Raw genomic sequence first — 25,842 nt, forward strand, 5'->3', positions numbered from 1 at the left:
CGGAGTATACTATCCTCTGGAGCAGAAAGCCCCAGACTTGGATAAAGAGAAAATAGAAGATGAAATGAAAAATCAGCAGTTGGATCAAGGCCAAACAACTAATAACCTATCTTTAGCAAAGTGTAGTAAATGGGTTCCTAGTCTCCAAGACACCCTTCTCTTTGGAAATGCCATACAGCCAAAGCACAGCGCTTCTCCTAGAATGTCTAGAGCATTCCCCTAGAGATTTGTCTGAGGCTATACTCAGAGAGAAGGATGATGTTTCCTGGGATCTTATTTTCCTACTCCATAAAATAAATACAAACCTTTCAATATAGCCTAATTCTTTTTTTTTTCCCAAAGAAGCAACTTGTCGAACATACTTCAATAACCAACCATTGCCCAGAATACTTCTTCCCCTGTTGCCAAGAATATTCTCACAAAAAATTTTTTTCTTATAAAACAAAATTTTGGGGATCCAAATGGAGGCTTTCATTGAATTTTTAAAAATGTTTCTACAGCTTGCTGATTCTGGGAGGAAATACTACAATGGCAGTACAGCTTAACGTTCTTTCTGAGTTTTGCTTCCAAAATGAAAACATGGATAAGTGATAACAGGTCCAGTAATGGGGGGAAAATTCAGCAGGAATTGAATATCTGTAACATGTTAAATGCTAGGAGATGCTATTAATGGACTATTGCAGGCTCCAGGCTAGGGAATGAAGGAAGAAGTTAAATCTCATCTCTTTGTAGAGGTTTCATTTTTAAAATGTTTTTCTCTATTCCTTTGTGTATGTATGTGTTTATTCTTATAAACAGCAAAGCATGCTTTGGGGCACAGTATAAAAAAGAGCCACAGAGAAACAGCAAAGAACAATATATTTATTCATTCAACTCTGACTGGTAAGTCCCAAGCTTCACCACATTTTAGAAGAAATTAGTTCATATTTAAGTTAATCTTCTAAATTTTGTTGTCTCTTACACTACAAAGGCTAATTAATGCAAGAAAGTCCAATCTTTCCCCTAAGGCTCCTCTCTTCAAATATTTCCTAGTTCTCTGGAGTTCTCACGTGCCCGAGGATCAGTTCTGATCATCCTTTCAGCCCACCAGCAACATATGAGTTCTTTTTCCCAAGTCCCTTGAAGCCAGTATTGACAAATCCAGGCTACATGTTAACCATACAGGAAATTTTCTACTGCTGTGGCCACTGGTGAAGGCGGAATTCAGTACCTCCAGAAGTCCATGAAAGAGGACTGAAATGTGGCCCTTTAATCATGTGATTCACTCTTTAAAATAAAGAAGGAAAATATTAACACTAGAGTCCCACAGGCAAGGGTGGGCCGGGTGTAGAGCTGCGGGACAAAGGGAGGCTATATGGAGCTGCTGCCTTTCTAAAGGGCGTGTGGCAGGTGGAGCAATGGCTCCTAAAGAGGACCTCGTCCTAATCCCCCAAGCCTGTGACTATGTTACTTTACCTGGAATGGAGGACTTTGGAGATGGGTTTATGTTAAGAACCTTGAGATGAGAGTTTATTCAATTTGCTTTGACCTGTTCACCTGAGTCCTTGAAAGTAGAGAACTTTTCCCTCTGAGTCGAAGGGAAATGTGACGAAGAAAGATGGGTCAGAGAGATGCAACACTGCTGCCTTCGTAGATAGAGGAGTCAGGAGCCAAATCTGTGGGCAGCTATGAAATGCAAGGGAAAGACTCTGCCTAGAGCTTCCAGAGGAAGACAACCCTGCTGACACATTGCTTTTGACCCAGTAAGACCCACAACCAACTTCTGACCTACAGAACTGCAAGATAATAAGTTTGTACTTTTGTGCACGGCTAAGTTTGTGGTAATTTGTTAGAGCAACAAGAGGAAGTGAATGCAGGGTTATTCTGGTCTAGCAATTCAATTCTTTTCTTCTGTCATTATCACAGGCATGTGGCTCAAAACGGTGTGCTGCCTACTGCCGGATCCCAGGCTCACTCATCAGACGTCAAGCACACCCTGGTTTCACACAGTGGGAAAAAGACATTTATTTTCTTCAAAATGTGCTCAGGCAGAAGTGGCCAACATATGACAGCTCCTTAGTCACTCATCTAATTTACTGACAGGGTGGCTGACTGCTGGAGTAGCCAATTCCTGATTGCAAAATCCACACTACCTTTTAACCTTTGTTTTTAGTACTGAAAGCAGTCATCACTTCAAATTTTCTTATGTTCAGTGGCCTCTTAACTGTCCTTTCTCAAACTCTTTCTGGAGACAGTTTGGACCACTAGAATACTGCAGGAGTTATACTGGACCAGCTTCAGATACAGCCTTAACTCTCCTGACTTGTTATACAGCAAATCAATAACTGGGCAGGACCATCCACCAGGCACCTTCATCAGTCACTGCCAATCTAGTGCTCTGGGGCCATATTAGATGCGCCAGCACACCGAATGTGTGCTTCTCCTAGAGGAAGTTCCCGCCTCCACCCAGGGAAGTGGCCCAGGCACTCAGAGCTGCCCAGGCCCATATGGGTCTTTGCAGCCAACCCACCCGCCCCCCCACCGCCAACTGCCCCAGATTTCCAGGTAACTCACCACTGTTATTAGGATACTTGCATCTGAATTGGTGTCCTCTTACCATACCTCCTCTCCTTCATTCTCTCTTGCCCTCTCTCACCCTCTCTTTGCCTTTCTCCCCTCAGTTCTAACTCGCCATGCAGACAGGGTTCTCCTCCTGTTGGATTGAAATTCTTTTGTCATACACTTTCTTGCAACTGCAGTAGGAAAACTCTATATTCAAACCTTCAAGTTCATATCTTGACATAGCAAAGGAAGTTTAGGAAATTAGAAATCCTTCTCTTTTGACAGTCTTAGATCACTATAAATTCAAAAAGATATTTTGACATGTAAAGCGGAGCAATATCCCACACTTTGAATTACTAATATCTTGACTCAATGAATGGAAGAGATGTGAATCGTCAAGGAATTAGTGACACCCAAGGGTGGAAATAAATTTATTTAATCTCTAAAATACTTTCCTCATTTCATATTAATTAAGAGTAAAATCTCTTTCATTTGACAGATTTGCTGACTTTTTACAATTCCTTTACCAGGAATTCTTCTTCTCCATAAAACACACTCCTCTTCTATTTCACTTATAAATTTCTCCTCATTCTTCACACCTCGATGTAGGTTCAGGTCCTCAAAGAAACCTTCCAGGACTGCTTTGGGCAAATTTAGTTTCCTCAATATAATTCCTTATCACTCCCTCTTTTCTAGGTTCCAAACAATTGTCACAGTTTATAATTGTGTTTGTGCATGTGTGTGTGTATGTGTGAGAGAGAGAGAGAGAGAGAGAAATTTCTAAGTTAATATCTATCTCACTACTATATGCAAGCATCCTAAAGGCAAATACTATGCTATTAGTTCACTATTACAAACTTGGTGTCTGGCTCTATTTCCTGGCACCAAGTTGGCACTAAATAAATCATTGTCTAATTAATAGTCAAAATGCCTAATTATACAACCCATTCTAAATCTCCATTTAGGCCTGTACAGTAAGATTGGGAATGTAAAACAGAGGGGCTATTAAAGATAAACAAAGTTACATTTTTTCAGATAACAGAAGAGTTCTAGAAACTTCTCTTTGGAAATAATAAAATATATCTATCTACTTTTGATGGTTTATATTCATCTAGCATACTGAAGTACAAATATTTAAATGGTTGGACTCTTTTCCAGCTCCATGAATCTTTAGTTCATAAAGTTATCTTCTCTTCATCATAGTATTCTTTATTTATACAAACAAGATTTTAAATCATATTTACACTTATAGCAAGCCCATTATGTTTGTAATTGTGCTTTTAATATCTATGTGTAGGCAATAAGTTCATACACACATATTTCTATAAACATATCTGAATATATGGCATTCACGTTCTCTGCTACTACTGGAGTTCCTACTACTACCTTCTCGCTCTTTCTCTAATTCTTTCTTCTTTCCTTTCTCTCTCTATCATTTCTTCTTCTTGAATCATTGGTCTATTGCAATTTAGAAGCTAGGGTGGAGGACAGTCTGAAAGATTAAAAGTTTTACATTTTCCCCTGAAGAAATGAAAATTCCAGTTACGTAATATAGTTTGTCACTTTTTAAAGTATGATTAGCTAATCTACCAAGATAAGAAATAAAAACTCACCTATTTCTTCTATTGACCCTCTTCATCAATAATAGGCCCTCAATGCTGAAAAAAAAAATGAGAATTAAAGCCCGGGATTACCATCATATTACATTGCAACGTATACTGGTGTTCTAGTGTCACTTCTTAGATGTAATAAAAGACACTCATTGTGACTGAAGTGTCAGCACACTGGCTTCCACTGCTCACTCCACTGGGTAATTACTGGACTTTCCAATTTACACCACCTTAAGCAGGATGTTGACATAGATGTGTCTTTAAATGTTCATTTATTCATCCCAGCACACTTCTACATTTGATTTGATTTGATTTATGATCATAAAACAGATAGAGCAACGTCAAAGACTAAGTGGAAAAGTGTGAGTGGTGAGGAAGAATTATGTTTAAAATCTCTGGAAAAGAGCACAATAATGCTTGTTTCCATTTTTGCCATTTCTCCTTACTCTTCATAACAACCTGGTGAAAAGGTACCATTAGCTCCAGCATTCAAGGATGAAACTGACATCCACAGAGGGGTAGAAACTAGCCCAAAGCTGCCCACTAGTAATGGCACAAACAGAATTTCAACCCAGATTCTCTCAACACATTTCCATAACTCTTTCCATCCCTTCTCTTCTCTTGACCTATTTCTACCCAAAGGTGGGATTACCATCCATTTAGACAAGCGTCTGGTCAAGACTACAGCTTTCTCATTAAAAAGTAAACCACTGTTAAACCTATATCCTGGCAAATAGAACAGGCCTTGGTCAGTTTGTAGAACTTCGGCGTTACAGATACCTGCCAGAGACTGCAACCTGGAACGCTTTGAAGGCCAAACTTATTAGAACTCAGACCAGGAAAAGCACTATTTATAGAGTAATTTCTAAAGGATGCACTATACAGGCTCCCAGAGAAATCAAAATTTTAAAGGCATAATTTTTATCTCAATATTAAAAGACAATATAAAAAGGAACTTTATGGAATTCATGTTTAATCTAGTATCTGAATGCTCTCAAGAACAGTGATTTCTTTATTAAGGCCCAGGAGAGAAATTTCTTGTTTAGTCCAGAATCAGGAAAAAAATGCAGCCCCTTCTGAATCAGGAAACACTGCTCCTTCTGAATACTGCTTACCTTTCCATTTTTTTGGAGACTCTAAATCTTGTTATTTCCGTACTTTCTTTGGCCTATAAAGAAGCTTTGCATCAAATTTGCAGGCATAGTGAAGGATCATATTGTATAGTTGTCTGTGTCATGATCTTTAACCTTAGTTTTCTTATCATGCAATTCATTCTGACTATTTCATTTATTTATCTCATTATTTTGAATGTATGCATTTTTATAATCCTCAAAAGTCTTCTGGAACTTGATGGTTAGTTCATTTTTTCAAATAAGATGAATTTTTGCTTCTGTAAAGGCCATTAATAATCAAAGGTTTGGATATTTCTTGCTTAATATCAAGTTAAAGTTGGATAATTCTAAAATTATCCAATTATTCTTAAGTGATCCTTAGGTGATCCACTGACCCATCTGAGCTTTGAGAGGAGGTCTAGGGAAAACCCTCAAAATAAAGATTGCTGGAAAGAACCTAAATATCAGATATCATATAGGTTGTGGCTAAAATAAGATTGATGTAACTTAGATTCCAGAAGTGTGGGTAAAAGTGTTGAAGATTTACTGTGAATGTGGGTTGACGGAAACAGACTTTTGAAGCTGGTTAAATCTGGGCTAACTCCCAGATCCCTTCTGACTGCCTGCATAACTGTAACTTACCCCATCCTTGTATTTCAGTTTCCAACATCATAAACCTTGCTCAGTTACTTAGAGGATTAAATGAGACAATGGGCATAAAGCATTCAGCACAGTACCTGGCTTAAAGTCAACAGACAGATACCATCATTGCTATTGGTATTAGCATTATTATCTCAAAACAACAAATATTAGCCATTGATAACCACTATTACCATCATTATTATATTATAATAATTATTATTGTTGTTACTACTAATATTATCTCAGGACAAAAGAATGGCCAACAGGACCAGAAGGCAGCAATGAACCTACTCTCACACTTACACAAGACCTTGATCCAAACTCCAAAGTTTCACATCAATACTTAAAGGAGTAGAAGATTTTGAGGACAGGAGTTACCAAATATCTAACTCTATCACATAGTATAACTTTAAGTCACCTCTGTAACATGTGCATTTAAATACATCCTTATAAACCCATCAGAATCAAGTAACTTCAAAGTGACCACTCCCCCACCAGATAACTAAACAATTTAAACTTGTTGGATAGAGTTATTTAGTTTATCCATCTGGTTGTCAAAGAAATTGTGCCAAAAAATGATTTTAACTTTGGCACACATCATACTTAAATATCCTTCCTAATCATTAGCCATCAATAATTAAATTGTTTGTGGAGACTCTTAAAGGAACATGGATGTAGAACATTGTGTCTGTTTGTTTAGTGATCCTATTTATCCACTTACCTACTTAGGTCCTCCATTTATAAATAGATTTTTTTTTCATTTCAATGCAAAAATAAGTGAGATATTAAGAGCCAAATTTTCAATTTAGGAAGATATGTTCTCTAAGAAGTAAGAGTTCCAAAATATTGCAGTCAGCTATGCCACATGCGAAAATAACCTGACACTTCTGCTCAAGACAAATGTCATTTCCTGATTAATACAGCTAATGTTCAATGAAAGAAATTAATCTCAACCAATGTGACACATCTATTTTTATTCTTATGATTTTTAGATTTAATTGATGATTTCATTCACCTCAACTACTGTTTTCTTACTGATTTGTTCACTTCTGAATGGCCAGTGTATAAAACAGATCTGATATGTGGTAGTCACTATTTTTGTCGATTGAATGAATAAGATTAGCATCATATTGATAATGATAAAAGGCAGTAGAATAAGATAATGACATACCACTTTTGGAAAGCAATAAATATTCCTTATAATCACAGTTTTAAATGAAAATACTTTTTAAATAGTATATGATGAGCATATCTTGTGCAAACTGTTAAATAACAACTAAAATTAAATGTGACACTGTCTCACTCACTAATACCTCTTCCTATGTTCTGAAAAATCTAAGTGATAATGAAATGTCATTGTCAGAATATGAGTGTTTCTAGAATTACAGTCATTAATGGATTTTTGATATATCTAGAACAAATCTTTACCTAATTACAAACCTAAAATATTCCCTTTCAGGCCTTCCAAATGATAAATTAAACTTCCAATAAATTATTTTTCTTATTTAATCACGTTTAAAATCATGATCAGCCAGATGCTTGATTTTGAATCCCTGTTTTCCTATTCTTATAACAATTTAGTAAATTTCTGGATGGTTTTTAAATCATTAATAGATTTAAGTAATTCTAATGATTTAGGTTCATTTTGAGAGCATTTTCTAGCTTATGGCTTTAAAATACTATTTTATAGATCTTTTTAAAAGACATGCTATTAACTAAGCTGAAATATTCTCAACACACTTCATTATGTACAAAAGCTCCAAAAGTGTTTTGAATATAAATGACTTGCTAAGATTCAGTAATATATTATCTTATATTTACATAATTCTTTAATAGATTTACATATAACTATCAAATAATTGTTCTGGTTATGCTTAGAATTTAACATTTTACTTGTCTTTCAGATAATACAAAATAATTTCCATGGCATTTCTCTAACTATCTTATCTGATTATTCGCACGCATGCTTGACATTTGATGAATATTAATCATCCTTTGAAAGAGCAAAAATGGATTCTTTTTCATTCTAGGCTTTAATGACTTCTGGATAATTGTTGAAAATTATAATATTTTCTCAAATTTACCATGCAAGAAGGTATTCAATCTTTCCCCACCAATCGAGATGCTAACTATACCACCATCAGCAATTCTGACTAATGTATCATCACTTTGACAGACATTTCATATAAATTCTGATTTAAAAAGTAGATGGTTGCCATGATTGGCTAAGACCAATCCAACTTGTTTCTTTAATACAGAATATGATGGGTTTTCCTGGCTTTCTGAAATACCAACAAACACCCATGAAATAAATCCAGGCATTCCAGGTTGAGAATATATGCCAACATGGCAAAAAAGATGACCTGGAGAGCTCTCTCCATGTTTTACATGAGGATATAAATCTCTATTTGATAAACTTGGCCTTCCATGAGAAATAGCACAGAAAAGGTTTCTGAGGCTCGATTCATGTCTGAACCTATGGGATTCCAAAGCACCAAATGCTGTCACGTGACTTTTGTTTCTTTATTTATCATTGCAGATTTTTGTGATTCGCACACCTGTTCTGCTTCTAACAGATATTACTTTAGCAACAAATTGGTTTTCAGAATTTAAGTATCTGCCTAATCAAGCTCAATTTACTAGGAAAAAAAATCAACAGAGATTTTGTGGAAAAATTATGTAGAAAACAAAAATTTAATTCTAAAAGTTAAATACAGCATCAAGCTTTTTTTTAAAACCTCTGAGGAAATGATCCTTTCAACTAAAAAATAATCTAGCATTCCTGTGATGTTGGCTGGTAACAGGGTAATTATGGGACTCCTTTTGAAATAGAAAAGAGTTCAAAAGGCAAAATTGCTTACCATAGTCTTTAATTAATATTTAAGTAAACTTTGTCATATTTCATTAAATACTCAAAATTATTTAATAAATAATTTCCCTTTTACAATTGACAAAGATTAATTTTCAAGATTTCCTCAGACTGGTTGGGTGTTTCTAATAACATAACTCACCTTTGTTTCCAGAAAATTCTCAATTTGGCCCAGTGTTTTATGGAAGCCTCTCTTTCCATACCCATTTTCTTTGTTATTTATGAAGTTAGTCTCTAGAAATCACCTCTTATGACTCTTTTTATATTGTCAGGCTAATAATTGGACACAGCATTGATAATAAGAGACATTCTGGTAAAGGAAAGTAATTTTTCTTCCACTACATACACCTTCTGCCATAAGCCCCTGAATGGTGAAAACTTCCACTGCCCAAGTAACATGTTCATGTTCAGTTATTACATCTGCCTTGATAGTCTTGTACTACATACATGCTGACGCAATCCGGGTGAAGTGTTCTGCACTGGTGGCATGAAGATTTGCATTATTTTATTAGTGACTCAAATGGGACTTAATTCTTTTACAAGAAAATAAAGTCCCCCACCCCAAACTCATCTCTTGATGACTATGGTATTTTAATGATCTTCGTTACTGCTCACTCTCACTGCTCTTGTAGAACGCTGGCATGCCAGCAGCAAACCAAAGGAAGACTGTAACATGAGATGATGATTTTTAGCATACACCAATTAGACCAACAGCATTTAGAAAGGAATTCAAAGAGTATTTTTGGAAGATGTTGAAAATCAAATCACGATCAGTAGTGCTGTGATTTTCTGTGTCACCTGTCTGCTTGCTCTCTCATTTAAATGACCTGTGCTTCCTTTATAATGTCAAAGCTGGAAAGGTTTCAAACAAAGATGACATTCAACAGGAAGGAAGACATAAGCAAAACCCAAACGGGTACTTGACATCCTTAATGTCCACGCACATGGGTCAAAGTTCACTGGATTATTTAATCCAGCCATGTAAATTAGTTTACATTGACTTACGAAATAAATCAGACTGTCTGAAGAAAATTAAACAGTGACTCTAAAAAAATTTCCTTCATTCTTTTCATCTCTTTTTCATATATTTAAAGAATGCTTTACATGCTTATGTTGGGGTGGACCAAACACAAAATTCTAACCCTCCTCCTAAAACAATTTCTATTACATGCAACAAGAGCTAAAAAGGTATTATGTCAGAGCTAATTGGTTTATGGGAAAATATGGATAGGATACATGGGAAATGAAATTCTATGCTGTCAGCAAATGCCAAGAGGAAAGGAATGCCCATCATACTGATATAAGAAGATACTAAGAAGTTTCTCAGTTGGAACTAAATTAGGTGTCCAGATTAAAGGAAAAAAATAATCTTACCATATTTAGTTTCTGGAACCAAAATTTCAGGGAGACATTAATATACAGCAGGATTCAGCATAGTTTTCAAGTGTTTTTGAAGTGCAAATACTGGAAAGAGGGATTAGATTTACTTTAGATTTCTCAAAAGCACAGAATTCAAAACACATTACAATTGAACACAACTATGTTCAATAAAAGAAGTTTCTAATGATTAGAACTCTCTCCAAATGGAAGGTCTACCTTAAAAAAATCAGCTGCCAAATAAAAAAGTACTCTTGCCAGGCTGAATTGTCAAGAATATTCCTAAGGGTAAGCTGTAGTGGGTGGAAATTTGACCTGAGGACTCCTATGGTTTCCTCTAATTTTTAAGTTTTTACTGTTCACATTTACTTCAATCCTCAAGATCAATTAGGCCCCAAGACACAATTCAAATGTCCCATTTTTTATGGAAACTCCTATCTTTATCATATAGTATATCACTCAGTCTCAACACTCTCTTAAAACTGCATTCAAGTTTGTTATTAAATACAAATTATTGTAATTATTTCTATCATTTTAGATCTCACACAGATCTTAACCTTCTCTGAGGACAGAGCTCAACCATCGCCTAGTTACCTCATTGATACTAGATGCTCAATAGAATCTATTAAAGCAAAATTTGGGAGAGGAGGGAAGGACTGTCACTCTATTTTTTCTTCTCAATCTCCTATTCTATAGCAAATTCATTCTCTGCCTAAATAAAATAACTTCACGCATGTAAAGCACAATATTCATTGATGATAGAGGGTACTAAAAAACCTTTAAAATTGAGCCACAGGTATAACTTACCTACTGTCACAAAAAAGATGTGGGGAGCCCCCCAGAGATGAAATCCCTTTCTCAAAGACATGTGTGAAGACAAGAGAAAGAAACTAAAATCATTCATTAAATTATATACCTGGAAAATGTGTGTATCTAAGATTTCCTAATTCTGGGTTAATAGTTAAGTTGCTTTTTTTGGCATATTTTTAAACACTAGTGTATGCATTTGCAAGTTAACTTATTGCTAATTTTAGCACATATAGATTTGAAGGTTTAAAAAAAAAACCTCAAATTCCTACAGTCAGAAAACTCACAACTCACTTTAGTAAACTTCTAAATGTAATTCCATTACTGATGGTTGTTCAGAGAGAATTCAGTTCACAGATGCATGACCAAGATGAAACCCATATGACTATAGATCTAGGCTGTCCAAAATTAATGTTTATTTAAGATATTGAGTGATAAAGTCTATGTTTCTGAGCTTGAGACTCGGGATGTATACTACTAAAAATCAATAGCCCTTTGGATTTATCTGGGAACCTACATGATCCTGGACTTATTATGTGACTATAATGATAAAAATGGTGAGGTGTTTATGTCTCCTGAGGATAATGACTGCATTTGTCATAACTAAAATACATTGCACTTGTAAGTCTATGCATTTAGCATTTTCAGTTTATTAATTTGCCTCATTTCTAGAGATCGAAAAGAAGGTTTAGAAGTAAATAACTGATATCAAGGTTTATAACTCATACACAGAAATACTTGAAAGGTATTGTGGTATCTCGTTTTAGATGCTGCACTCAGTCCCATACAAGCAAAATGAATCTCCTGGACTCTAGGACTAGACAGGTTCAAGTGAGTTTGCTTTCTCGTTCCTCCCAGCAGCTAGGTGATCAAAGTGAAAAATAACTCAGAAAATATCATCCTACCCAGCACATAGCAATGGGCTCTATAATTAGAATTAAACACCTGGCCAGAGCCAAATCCTACACCATCTGCCTTACTCTCCAACCTCCCCTCACACTCGCTTCCTTTTGTTCACTGTCAATCCTTCCATCCTGGATCAGTCATCCTGAATCAAGTACTTTGCACCAACTCTTCCCTTTGTCTGCAATGCTTTTCCCCAGAATTTCTATCTTATAATCCAAAATACCAACTCAGACTACACTCACTCGCCCATTATCTCTGTTTTATTTTCTCCATAATATTTGGTACTGATGGAAATTATCTTCCATATTGATTAATTTGATCTCTGGTTTAATATCAGCACCCCTCTCCCCAATAGAATATAAGCTCTGAGGGCTGGGACACTTCTCTATTTTGTCCATGAGTGTGTCTCCAGTGTCCTAAATAGTGCCCAGCACGTAGTAGAAACTAATGAAATGTGTTGAATAAATGAATGAACCAATGAATGAAGAAGAGTGAGTGTTTAAAGCCAAAATATTCAGTGGCCTAGGCTTAATTGGCACAGAGTGAGTTAAGAGGAAAAGTCATTGTCCATATATAGTTCCTATGAAGAAAAACATTAATTAATTGAAAATGAAATATGATCATTAACAAAAGGACAAATGGTGGTCAATTGGGAAACATGGGCAAAGACTTTGAATTATCTTCTTGAAAGTTACAGTCACTCATTTGTGATGCTGGGATCAGTACAATAATGACAGGGTGGGTCACCTGGACTACAGGATTAGGTTGGCTTGAGTGTATTACAGCTTCACACAAAGACTGTCAGACTCTCACAGAGCAGCTGGTTTTCTCTCTGCGCTTGGTTTTCTGGGACAAGGTGGTAGAGCACTGTGGTTAGCTGTGCAGACACAAGAATCCGTGGTCTTGGGCTTTTCCCTACTCCTCTGCTCAATAGAAAACCCACCTTGTGTGAACGACTTTGCCTCCTCAAATTTCTTCTCTTCTGCAATCATATGGTGCTCGCATCATGTGGTAAGTGAAATTATACATGTGAAGTGCTTAGGACATTTTTGGCACATAATAAGCATGCTAAAGGTGCTATCCTTCATTAAAATACACAGAATAACATTATGTTTTACATAGGCGCCCTAAACAAAGAGTCTCTGAAAGAACATTTGAATATAGATTTTAGATTGTATATGAGGATTTTACTACAACTCAGGAAAAAATGTGCCGATTCCATTATTTCACTTGGAAACACTGTCATTAGGTTTGCATTTTCCAATGAGGAATGATGAGGCTGTGGCTCATCCCCCACTTTAAGGTCAAAGCAAGGGTCATAGAATGACAAAGGTTCAGCACCAGCTCTGGGTAGAATTGCTTTGTCTAACTATCTGTGAGCTTAATAGATACAGAAGTAGTTTTTAAGAATTATGCTTTCGAAAATCGATTCACAAATGTTTGATTAATGATTACCAGCAGAGATGATGCACGACAAAATGCCCTCAGGGAGCTCTGGTAATTTTTCAGTGCATGCTCAATAGTTGACAGGGAAAGCACTAGAAAAAATGTCACGTGAGTACTAAGTGGCAGTCAGTAGGAATCCAGGACTTAAGGGGGAAAAAACTCACAAATAAATATCTATCAAAATGGGGTAAGAAATTCAACAAGTATAAGAAGCTGTGCATCTTCCTCTAATAATGACATTTATGTTATAGGAGAGTCATTTCACCTCCAAAACCCTGGGATTCCCCTAAGCAACATTGTAAGTCTTAGAATATTATTAAAAAGACATCATTAGGTATAAAGATTCAAAAAAGGGAAGATAGTAATGACCACAATTTTGTTTCTACACTTAAATTTGTAATGCATGAAAGTGACTCTTTATTTGATATTTTAATATCTTTTAATACATATTTTTTAAAAAACTGGAAATTAAAGCAGAATGTTAACAAAAGGGGGTCTGGGTATAACATTACAAATGAGTTTATTTTCTACTTTGTAATATTTTGTTTATTCCAAAATTTCCATAGTGAACGCATATGATTTTTATAATGAGTAAAATATCTTACACCAATCAACCTCATTAGCCACATAAAGCAATGTTTATTCAGTAAATTTTTAAAATGCAGGTGTTTTCTGTTGCTAGGTACTGTTCTCTCATCATGGTTATTCTTCTCTGTGACAGTCACACCTGGATCACAAACCCCAGACAAATAAATGCAAGGACTAGTTTATCTGGAATTTGTCCTAAGTCATTCATTCACTGACATGTTTTTGGTTTACCCCGCCTAGGACTCTTCTAAGCTCTAAGTCAAAAGTAAAAAGATAAAGCAAAAAAGACTAGTTCTCAAAGAGTTCTTACCCTGGGACAAGGAGAAGAGAACATCAAGGTAAACAATTACAAAACAGCAAAGTGAGGACAGAGGCACGCACAGAGCCTAGGATTTGGTTGGGAAGAGAAAGTGGAGTAGAATCAAGAAATGAGTAAAGGGATTTCAGAGTTTCCTAGCAATTCTTCTGGTGGACTAGATGAGGCCAGTCATGATAGGAATTAGAAATCCTGTACCATAAAGAGACAAGTGAGAAGCAATCATTTTCTTTTCTCGGGTAAGTATGCTATTGTTTTCCTTAAAACTAAAACTGGTTAATCTAGATAAGTGGTTGAAGAAAGGAAAATAATTAAAAAGGGAAAGAGATCATGCTGGTAGTCAATGCAAAAAAAAAATCAGTTGGTAATAATGACAAGAACTATGGAACAATGAGTAACAGCTCATTCAATTCGGTGTCATGAAAGCATGATTAGAAAAAAATATGAGAAAAAGAGAATAAGGAGTGGTCATTGAATGGATAAGCTCAAAGAAATGGAAATGCTACAATCAGAAGAAGAGAAATAGTCAAAATGATCTATGGAAGTCATTAGAAAAGAAACACGGGAATAATAACAAACGGGTGGGACAGTTCAGAGGGGCAAATTGAATGAGGTAAAGATGATCTTTGGCAGGATCAGCTAGAACACAAAGCAGGTACCAAAAAAAAAAAAAAAACTTGATGACATGAATGGAAATGAAAGAAGGAAAATTTAAAAAAAGGAAGAGCAGAATATGGATTAATGCAAATGAGGTAAAAAAAAAAAAAATAGAGAGATGCCCAAAGAGGTGAATAGCTTTCTTGTGACAGAGGACAGAGAGTTTAATTCTCAAGAGAGCTCTGATGTTTGACAGATGGAAATGACAGTAGATAAAAAAAAACTTTGCAGATGTGGAAACTGCAAAAAAAAAAAAAAAAGATTAAAAATTTTTTTTTTAGTGTGCCCAAACTGATGACTACAAACCTACTTTTCTAAAGAAAAGCAACAAGAGGGTGGTGCAACAGTGGCTCAGCAGGCAAAGTTCTCACCTGCCATGCCCGAGACCTGGGTTCGATTCCCAGTGTCTGCCCATGCAAAAAAAAAAAAAAAAACAGAATGAATTAAGGTTTAAATGTGAGGAGGCATTTAGAGATAGCAATTTCAAGTCCTCTCTGTTGCCTAGTTTCTCATGTATAAAAACAGTAATAATAATTATAACAGTGCTTAGGTCAAAGGGTTGTTGTCAAATGACAACCAAAAAAAATTCTACTTTATAGGATTGTTAATCAGTATAAAAGGTTTAGAACTGTGACTGAGACACAGTGAAAACTAAATGTTAGTGCTTATTATTTTTACTGTTCTTATGATTCTTGCCTAAGGATTAACTGCAGAGCCCAAGGAGTTAGACAAACCCTTGGGTTTGTCTTTTGAATTAAACAAACTATTGAATTAAACAAACTGACCACTCTAAGCTTCATTATACTCATCTACTAAAAGAAATGATGTGAACTTCCACCTGGTGTCTTGTGAGAGTTAAATGTAAATGTGTATGTGTAGTGTGATAATTTTGAAACCTGTCTGCCCCTCCCCCTTCAAGTTTGGGGTCAAAGGATACCATGAGAATAGGTGTAATTCCTGCAGGGTGGCAAAGGGAGTGCCATGCAAATCCAGTGTTGTGCCTCTTGCTTTGCAAGCTGAGCTCATTATGATGTTATTCTAAAAAGGATTAAGGACAAGTCCACGCTGATATGAGAACTACTTTCCCTTCATATGAAAGTAAACTATGTCGGTCTTGAGCAAAGATGATACAGGATTTGGTGCTGTATACCAGCATCCTAGAGACTGGTTAAGAAAATCAGCTTGGCTCTCATCATGGGTAGTCTGAGCCAGAACTGGACACCCAGGAATGCCAGAGAGCCTTGTGTTACCAAGCTTGTTATGATTGAGGGAAGGAAAACCTCTTTAGTTGCCACTGAAGTTTGCATGACACTAGGATGGCCCAAGACACTAACTCTTCTCTTCCTTTGGGGAGGAACAGCATTTCTAAGGAAGTAGGTAACGACACCCGACTGAGTAATTTTGAGAGAGGGACGCATGTTGCAAAATGAACTTGGGGGAGAGCTACAGTAGAGACAAAAGAAGCATGCACTTAGGACCCTTAATTTGGAATGATTTCTTGACCACGGTCATATCAGAATGAAACTTCAGCAATTTAAAAAGTGACCGAGAAATGCACACTTGGTTATGGCCATCTGTCAGAAGAAGAGTACAGAAACCTTAGACTATGGGATAAGGTTACAGAATTTATCAAATGCTTTGGCAAAGGGGCTTAGGACAGGGATGAGAGGAGGCATTTATAGATAGGCATTACTAAATAAGTTCCACACGCAAACCAGCCTCCTGCTAATATAGTAGCTTTGGAAAGAGTAAGAGAGAAATGTGGGCATTAAAGCTTGTTAAAATAACAATAGGATAATGCTACCAAATCAGTCTTGTCCTGTGCTCATGCTTTGGTAGAGGTGACTGAAAAAATTGTTGTGCCAAAGAAATGGCAGCTCTAGAGTTCTCTAGGATGGGAGCGCTCTAGTGCCCTAGTGAATAGCATTGTCATCTACAGGGAAGCTTCATGCTACTTGGCAAACACTCCCTGATGTTGAGATATGCACAGTATGCAAGATGAGAACCAGATCTGAGGGCAGGAAGGCAACGGAGCCAGAATCCCTCTTAAAACTGGAAGCCACACCTGTTAGGGAATTCACAAATACCTGTTAGGTGGCTATCACCCAGACCTCACCTACCCCCACCTCCTTCTCTGGGAATACTCACTAAGTAGTCATCCTCTTTTGTGCCCAGACACTGGTGACAAGCAGCCCTAGAAGCTTATTAGAACAGAATTCTCAGTGGCAGGGGCTCCTCCTCCGGAGATTAGTATACCCATACTCAAACGGCATAGACTGGTCTCTCTTCTCTGGCACAAAGTGGGCCAGGTGTACAGAGCCACCATCTATCTACCCCAACTCAGAGCAGTTTCAGCCACCCCAGGAGACTAACCATAATGGGACCACTTTCCATGCGCTTTTGAACTCTTTGTGTTGTGTAAGTGGCAAAGAGATTATTTACCCTTTCTGGACTCTTTTTTCTGTACAAGTAATACAGGGATCATTTGCTGAAAGTTTCTGTTGTGTTCCGAACCTGTGTTTCCACAGCATACCGTTGTAGCAACTCACGCTACAACACCTTCCAGTACCTGCAGGGTCTCTGAGGAAGTGGCATGTAAAGATATTGAAGAGGAAGTCTAAATGGACATTTTTTATTTTTTGCAGTACCTACTCAGGATATATGAACACTCTTCAACCCAATAATTACACTTCCCAGTACCTATTATAGATAAATATACATTCACAAAAGCTCATGTGCGGGTTTTCACCAGGCGCTGTTGTCCTAGTGAGGCAAGGAGATGATTTACACGTTAACAGGAAAATAGAGAAGCTAAGAATACAAAAAATGTGGAATATTTAGCAATGCCAAAAATGTACTAAATAAAAAATCTCTAATATTTATACAACAGCAAAATATTGCAACCGCTAAAATCATGTTCATGAAGAATAACTAATGATTCAGAAAACATAGACCTATATATACGTATCTAGGTATATATGTATACATATATAGGTCTATATTTTCGCATATATATATATATCCAAAAGAATCAAGAACCAAGATCATATAATACAGTGTAATCTCAGCAATGTAAAAGCAAAGAAATAAAACCCAAAATGCAACTTATATTGGCAATGTTGCTTATATTGCTTCTAAGTAATAATGAACCCCTGCTCCGTGCAGATGTAAGCTTCTTGGGTGATGATGAGGGCAGGGAAGCAGTCTTCACGGCGCGTGGCCAGGGCAGCTCAGCCTGCAGACAACTGTGCCAGGCATCAGGAGAGTGAACGCCTGCAGTGATCCTGTTTGTGGTTCTTCTACATAAATTGCAGAAGCCAAAACGATGCTTTCTTTTAGAGTCAGAAGGGAAAGCATTATGTAACCGGTATCCAGAATGTCCTTAGCAATTTTTCAGTACCCCTCTTGAACTAGCTCTTGGTTTGCGTCACAAACACTTCCCAAATTCTTCCCCAAACCCCTTCCCCATGCTGGAGTTAATGAGACTTTATTTGTGGCTACACCTTTAACTAATGCCTGCATTTTGTAAAAATTAATCAATATTTCATTAGCGTACAGAATATTGCTTTATCCAGCAAAGGGGAGTGGGGCATTTGGAGTTCAACCATGGTTGGCAATTACTCTTAAGGATCAAAATGCCAATTTTTGAATAGTTCAGCCTGTTTTTCTCTCCTTGCTTTATCTCTCCACAAAGTACACCAACATCTTTGGAGTTTCTCCTAAATTTTCCAACTTACCTATTTTTTCACTAAATTTTGTTGGCTTTCCCATCTCTAATAATTCCTTCTGATTAAATCCCCCATCTTTTATTCAAAGAACATGCTTTACTTGAATAATCAAGAAAAGAAGAACAAATCATCAAGAAAATAATCAAAAAATAAAAATTTAAATAAATGCTTTGAGATGTTTTGTTTTTCTCAAAATTAGAAATAAACACATTTTCATATATACATACAATAAAAGTCTTTTGCACAAATGCGTTGATTTGGTGAGGAAAGCCTTTCTCATTTTGAGTTATTTCACTTAACCTGTCTAGTGAATATATTTAGAAACAATCTTTCAGTGATGACTTTTTCCATAATTTCCATAAAGCTATTAATTATGGATAAGGAGACTTATTTTTTTGAAAGCTGTTAGAAACTGCTCGCCTCTTACAAAGATGATACAAGTTTACAGAAATCATTTGGTCTCTACAAAATGGTCGCAGCTTCTCCCTGTGTCCATTCCAGTACTTTCTAATAGGCTGGAATGTCATTTAGTGTTAAGCTGAGTACACGATTTCTGAATCAGAAGAAATTTTTTAGTTTTCTTCTTATTATTTCCACAGTATTTCAGAAAACAACTGTTATATGTCTTTCTCCTTCCCCAAGATTCTTCTCACAATCAGAACCTGATCCAGAAAGCTTTCTTAGCATCTCATTTTCCACAAGACGACTCTCAGGAAGAGGAAGAATTTTCCCTGTGTGACAGTCTCAGAGACAAACTTATCATTTCTATTCACAAATTCTAGAAAAACTACAACGAAATGTGCAACTGAATTTCAGTCAATCTCTCTGCTTTCTTTCTGCTGGCATGGCCAACATGTCTGCTATGTTATTTCTAAAACAATACACAATTTATACTGCGTTGTTTTATATTGTGTCTTCAAATGACACTGAACTGGATGCAGACTTACCATTATGTTGCTGCTTTCTCTTCATTTCCTAAATATTCTGTGTGCTCCAGATCCTATAACAGATTTTAGATTTATACCACTGCACTAAATGGTTCTTCTCTTCTCAGATTCTTATATAGATTATATGTCCATTCAGGGATAAATTCACCGCACTGTGGCAAATACCAATAACACTTCTTATTCCTCAGTATGTTTAGGGACATGCTAAACGAAGTTCTATAGAACAACTATTGTGTATAGCTCATTAGGTTAGAGTTTAAAAACTAATTACAGATTCATCTATGTTTATGCTTAGTTACTGAACCATAGAAACACCTAAATAAGCAATTTGCAGTTATCCAATGTGAAAGAGTTATCCTATTAACACTCAACTCAAAACATAGGTAAAAGTCCTTCTGAAAATCAAAGATAAACTAGAAACTAATACTCCCCTTAATGGCTTATGGAGCCCAATACATTTAAGCTAACAAATGCAAGTTGTTCTATACTAACTTTCCAGGCTTCCTAGTCACCAGAAAATTCTACATCAAATTAAGAAAGTTATTGTTAACAATTTACGTATCAACTATTTTCATTTCCAATAACCCTTCCCTTTAACCTGTTTTTTTATGTCTTCAATCTTCATATTGAAATAAAAATGTTTTCTATCTTTCAAAAATTTTAACTTAAGGTAATTAAGAATTCTATTTTTCTACCTCCAATTCTTTTTTGGGAGTTACCTGTACTGGAAAGTATTCCTAAGACAATACTGTTATTGCAATATTTTTATTTGTGGCTTTACTCGCGTGGCCTTTCTGAAGTTTTTGCTTAGTGTAGCGTGGTGTAAATACAAACCTCCTTCCCCAGTCATTATTCGTAGGTAAGAAAACTCTGAGTGGGCAGAATTTTATCATTTTAAATTATTGGTTGCACAGTACCCCACTCAAGGCCCTACTTTCAAATGCTCAATCAATATCTCTTAAACACATAGCTCTTTGCCCTATGATTAGAAGAGCTATTTGAAGTAAAACTGTCTTTAGCCAATGACTATGAATATAAAGAAAAGGAGAAAATGCAGTGAGACTAGAAGTGGATTATTTAGATTAATGTCTCAGTTTTGCTAATTGCCGATGCCATCACCAGTAACCCATCGTCTTCAGCACCCTCTGAACCACTCTGAACTTCAGCAATTCATTTTTACTGTATTTTATAAAAGCACTTATATCTATATCAGATCAGAAATTAAAAATAAAAATAGATCCTACATTAGCATTTGAGAAGCACGATACCACCTACTCCATCATCAGGTACTTCCAGTGACCACATTGTCTTCAGTCCACTCACTAGCCTCCAGGGCTGAAAAATCAGTGCCTGCAAGTATAGTAAACCTGGGAAAAGGTTTGTGAGGAGACCCGCAGCCCCTCTTAACTGCAGAATCACCCTGTAGCTTCTCAGCTGTCTAAAGAAGGGGATACGATTGAGGACAGAATATTTCTGTCCAGATGCTGTTCAAATTGGTCATGGGTAGCTACTTCCTATTCTACCTTGTCCTGAGTATCAAACAGGCAATAAAATGAGCACAAGTCAATAAAATAAAACGCAGTAGGAAATAAACTTACATTATGATGTAGGTGTGCAAAGAGGATATATCTTCTTAATTCTTTAACCCTGTGCCTATCTTTCCCATTAGTCCCCAGATCCTGCATAACAGAGGAGAAAGATGAGATTTAATTGGTCAAGTTAATAATATGAGCCTTATGCAATAATTTAAACAGTACCTTCAGTTAAAATACTCAATCTATCCGATTTCACATCTCCTTCTCTCGTAGTTGGAGGTATGTGCCTTACATGACCTCATTGAGGAAGAGGGAAGGAAGTCTTGGATCCACTGGTGCCCTCTGATTCCTTTGGTTTCCATGGTGATGTCCATTGCTCCCTTGGCTGCTTCTCACCCTACTGGGTTAAAGCTAGCAGCTTGTATAACTCTTGGCCTTTGTTTTCTTATCTTGGTTAGAATCTGATATTCTATCCTGGCAAGCTTGACCCATCAGCATTCCAGGCTCCGAGGCTTACTTGAACCCCCATATGGTCTGATCACCAGCAGTTGTGAGTAAATCAACATTTTTGTGTGCCTGTAACCTTTTCTTAACATACCAGTGTGCTGAGGTACATAGCTCTGTACGAATGGAATATAGAAGATCTTCATCTATGGAAAGGGCTTTCAAGTCTATTATCATATTGCAAAACCTGTTTTGAATGTTTTTCAGTCTCACTGTAACAATCCTATTCCACCCTTATATACCCACTTATCCTCTTGCATAGATGGATGGCATAGGCTGGTAAAGGAAAATGTCACATATGAAAAAGGCAAAAGAAAAAAGTACATTGATATTTTACTTAAATAATAAAAAATATATAATTGAAGGCCTTAAATAAATGCAATCTCTTTCACTTCTGTTTTCTAATTTACTCATTGGTTTACTCAAGAAAGTGAAAGGGTAAGAAGAAGAGAGAGTAAGTCTAGGTGCTAAGTAACAGAAGACACACAGCAACATTAGAGGGAGTTAGCAAGTGATCCATCTGGTCTACCTGGCAAGGAGAAGGTAAGGCAAAGAGAGGAAGTCTCCCAAAGCACCCTAATTCTGATTCATAAAATATCTATCCAAACTTCTCCATATCCCTAATTTTTTCAAACTACATGTGAGAATCACTGATCAGTAAAGCAAAAACAGACTACAGATCAGAAACCATTCTGTTGACTCAATTTTCTAGAAAAGTAGATGCTAAACTTGATCAGGACCATCTTAATTGGCCTCAGATTTACCCCTTTTCCACCTCTGGCTGACCCTCACATTCCTTCGAATGTTATTACATTGTTAGTCGTAAAGGTCATAACATAAGAAAAAGATTTATAAATACCATTCTCTATCTACTGAACATTTTATGTGGCTACCCTTTTCCTGAAAGAATTATGACTGTGGTATTTTTGAGTACTGCTGAATTCTCCTTTACAATCTTTAAATTGTGTATTTTGTTTCTCTCTCTCAGAAGGTCATATGACTATGTTTTCCTCAACATCCTTTTTTCTTAGTACCCTGTCAATGTATTTTTAAGCGGAAAAGCTGTATTATAATATCTTTTATTTTTTAGACATACATTTAATCTGATTTTCTTTGGTTTCCCACATGTGGAGCTTTGACTACTAGAAGTAATAAATGTCCTCATAAGTATCCTAAACTGTCCTGAGCCCTTGGCACATGATCATTGCTGTCACTGAAACATTTTTCAGTCCCTCACCTACTATAGTAAAGACAGAATCAATGAGTAAGGAGCCATTTCAACTGTATATCCCAAGGAGATTTAGACAGTCACCTCAAAGGTTATTTTCAGAAAGAGTTCTTCGGGGCATGTCTACTTATATCTAAGTGGTGTCATACCACTTAATACAATTCATGAAAGTGAACTTAAGTTTTATCTTCAAAATAATCTCAAATTTCTTCCTCAAGGTACTCCTAGCTCTAGGTACTCTTAGGTTGAGAGCCAATAATTACACAGTAGCCCACTTAAACCATTTCTAAGCCAAATGACTCCTTTAAGGATGCTCATGTGCCTGTTTGTAGACTTGAACTGTCCTAAGAAGTTCTCTTGGGACCAGAGTAACCTGTTAGCCTGACCAGAAAGAGTAACTGATGCTCAGAAGAATAATTTGGAGCCAGCTGATGTGAGACCCAGGAGAGCGGAAGCGCTGCTGTGTGCCAAGCACAAGGTCTTAGAAAGAATAGACTCTCAATAACTGCTTTATGAAATCTTCCATCTAGAAAGATTTGTACATTTCTGGATACCATTTTGGGCTGTGTCATTAAGTCTTATTGTCCACTATGTTGTTATTTACCATAAAGGATGTTGAGACAAAATATTTCTGGAGTTCCTGATCTCATCCATAAGAGTAGTTGTTTTTCTACAAGCATATAAATATATACTTTTTCTTTAGAAGCTCTCAGCCCACCTCCAATAAGCCCAATTACCAAGCATCTAACTAAACCCAACAGGGTTAAGTTTACACCTCCAGCATACAGGATTATATGGGCATCTCTCTTATAATACAGATAGGGTCTTCACTCATTGGTAAATTAGATTTTAGAATTTTTTTAAGGGTAGAGATCACGTATTCATTCTTGTTATCAAAGTCTGACATATACTCCTAATAAAAATTAGCTGAAAAAGTCAATGAATCAATAAAGGATGGATGAATAGATGTATAATTGAATAGTGTGGCTGTTAATTGAGCTGTATTTATTTTAAGTTTCTATTCAATAACCACATAATGTAGAGGGAATATATGCCACCACATTTCATTAAAGAAGGTGAATTTTAGAGGAAAACCCCAGATTATAAAGAAGATAACACAGACATGAAAAGCAAGCAGCCAGCTATTGTCATGTCTTGGATATATCCTGAGAAATCACCTCCTTGCACAGCATTACCTTCATTTAGTGTACAGTCTGCATGATATTCATCTTGACTTGATGCTACTGGTTGTGAGGATTTTCAATCCTATTCATTTGCCTTTGTATCTGAAGCCCTCAAGGACAATGCCATGGCCTTCGCTCCTTCTGTTGTCTCCATGGTGACAAGAACTCTGCCTCTCACCTCTAAGATATGCTGTTGACTAGATTTCATATCCAAGTTTTTCTCCAGTGAGCAAAGCCTTGGCCGATTAGCATGAATACAGAATTGCACACTTTATATATCAGGTTTCAGCTGATATTTTGTTTGGTTTCTTGACCTCTGAGATATGTCAAAAACAGGAGTTTTGGCTTCATTCTTTTTAAAAAGAATAAATCCAAATTGCTGAAAGAGGTTATAGCAGATGTAGTAAGAAGTTGTCTGGCTGTTTTAATTTGAGGAATATTATCTTGTTCCCCCAATACCTTGATGGCTCAAAATCCCTTCATTAAAATTTAGATACTCTAGCTAAAAGTCCTCTGGGGAAAATGGAAATACACATTCAAAGAAAATGGAACACCATATAGGTAAGAGTCCAACTGAATGGAGAGGACAAAAATATTGCTCTGATGGAAAGTACAAGGTGAGTTACCACAGAGAAATTAGGCATCCAAGAGTTGTCATAAAGGTCTCCTGGAGAAGGCAGTAGAACCAAACATTAAAAAGGAATAAAGAAAAGACTAGAGAGTGGTCTGAGGCAAAAGTAATTGAAACACTTTTTCTCAAATATACCACAAACTACCACAGCTTTCCCATATGTTATAGTGAAAGACAGGAGCACTCATTTTAACCTCTAAAACAACTTTGAAAAGAGTTTTCAAAAATCACTTACATTACTGCTGCAGGGAGCATCTGTTTCACAAATGCATCCCAGCACTACCCAAATTTATGTCAGTTCTGTATTCTTCTCTACAGAACAAATAGAGAAAATAGAGGCATCAATTTCAATTAGATCTGTTAAAACCCTAACAAAAGAAAGGAGAAATGAGTTTATTATTTTCTCATTCATCCCACGGCCCCTGACCTACCCTGATTTTCCTCCCCTAGGGTTCATGCATAAGGAACAAGTGTGGCCATATCTATAATGATTCTGAACATTTTGAAATGTAAGGCTCCAGTAAGTACAGAGGAAAATGGCCTGTGGATTAAGAACAAAACACCAAGTTAAGATTGTAATTTCCCCCATCTGCAATGGCTAAATCACTTTTTGGACTTTTAAATAGCAACTCAGTTTACACTATTCAATTTACACTGCTTCCAGCCTTTGATACCTTGCCTTCCACCAAGGATACACTTCCTTTGCATTTCTCTCATGTGGCAGTTGTTTGTTCTTTTACTTCTCACGGTCAGGAGGTGTGATTGGCATCCTCCTTGATGTCCATCACTGTTTCCTAATCATTATTCTCCAACTCTTTAAAACAATCATTTTTGAAGGTCATAACATCTAGAAACACCACCATCTCCTCCTCTCTTTTTGCTCTCATCTGCACACTTCTCACTTGATACTTCTTATTCATGGCAGATATTAACACCTGATTATTGACATCATGTCTACTCCAAGTTCTCCTGTCACCCTGGGAGAATTCAGCACTTAGACAACAAGGATTCAAATCCCTGGCCTCTCAGTTCTTCAAGGCCTCATAGCCAATGGCATACACTCTAACCTCAACTCCACTTCAGTTGCTCACTCCTATGGCCTCTCCCTGGTCATTATCCTTACCTGTGACCATTTTCATTCAAAAATGTCTTACTTTTTGATCAAAAAAACTTTTAACTACAACTTAAAAGAAATTATTCCCTCTATGGGCATA

At 36.5% G+C, this 25,842-nt stretch overlaps 1 long non-coding RNA gene across 35 annotated transcripts in view; it reads right to left on the reverse strand.

Annotated features, from left to right (window-relative positions):
• Positions 1 to 24,138, reverse strand: part of LOC143686324 (uncharacterized) — a 123,824-nt gene extending 99,686 nt beyond the window's left edge. For 20 of the 35 annotated variants that reach the window (XR_013177050.1, XR_013177048.1, XR_013177054.1 and 17 more), the window contains exons 1-4: positions 24,010 to 24,138; positions 21,145 to 21,225; positions 19,547 to 19,599; positions 4,155 to 4,199 (exon numbers count right to left, since the gene is read on the reverse strand). This is a non-coding gene — a long non-coding RNA (uncharacterized LOC143686324). Of the gene's footprint in view, positions 1 to 2,553; positions 2,693 to 3,927; positions 4,034 to 4,154; positions 4,200 to 5,266; positions 5,322 to 10,148; positions 10,239 to 17,432; positions 17,452 to 18,026; positions 18,204 to 19,546; positions 19,600 to 21,144; positions 21,226 to 24,009 lie in introns of those variants that run through there. The other 15 variants (XR_013177062.1, XR_013177036.1, XR_013177066.1 and 12 more) reach the window with 13 other exon arrangements.
• Between the last annotated feature and the right edge of the window lie 1,704 nt (positions 24,139 to 25,842).

This window comes from Tamandua tetradactyla, chromosome 6, assembly GCF_023851605.1.
Source record: "Tamandua tetradactyla isolate mTamTet1 chromosome 6, mTamTet1.pri, whole genome shotgun sequence".
NCBI classification, from domain to species: Eukaryota; Metazoa; Chordata; class Mammalia; order Pilosa; family Myrmecophagidae; genus Tamandua; species Tamandua tetradactyla.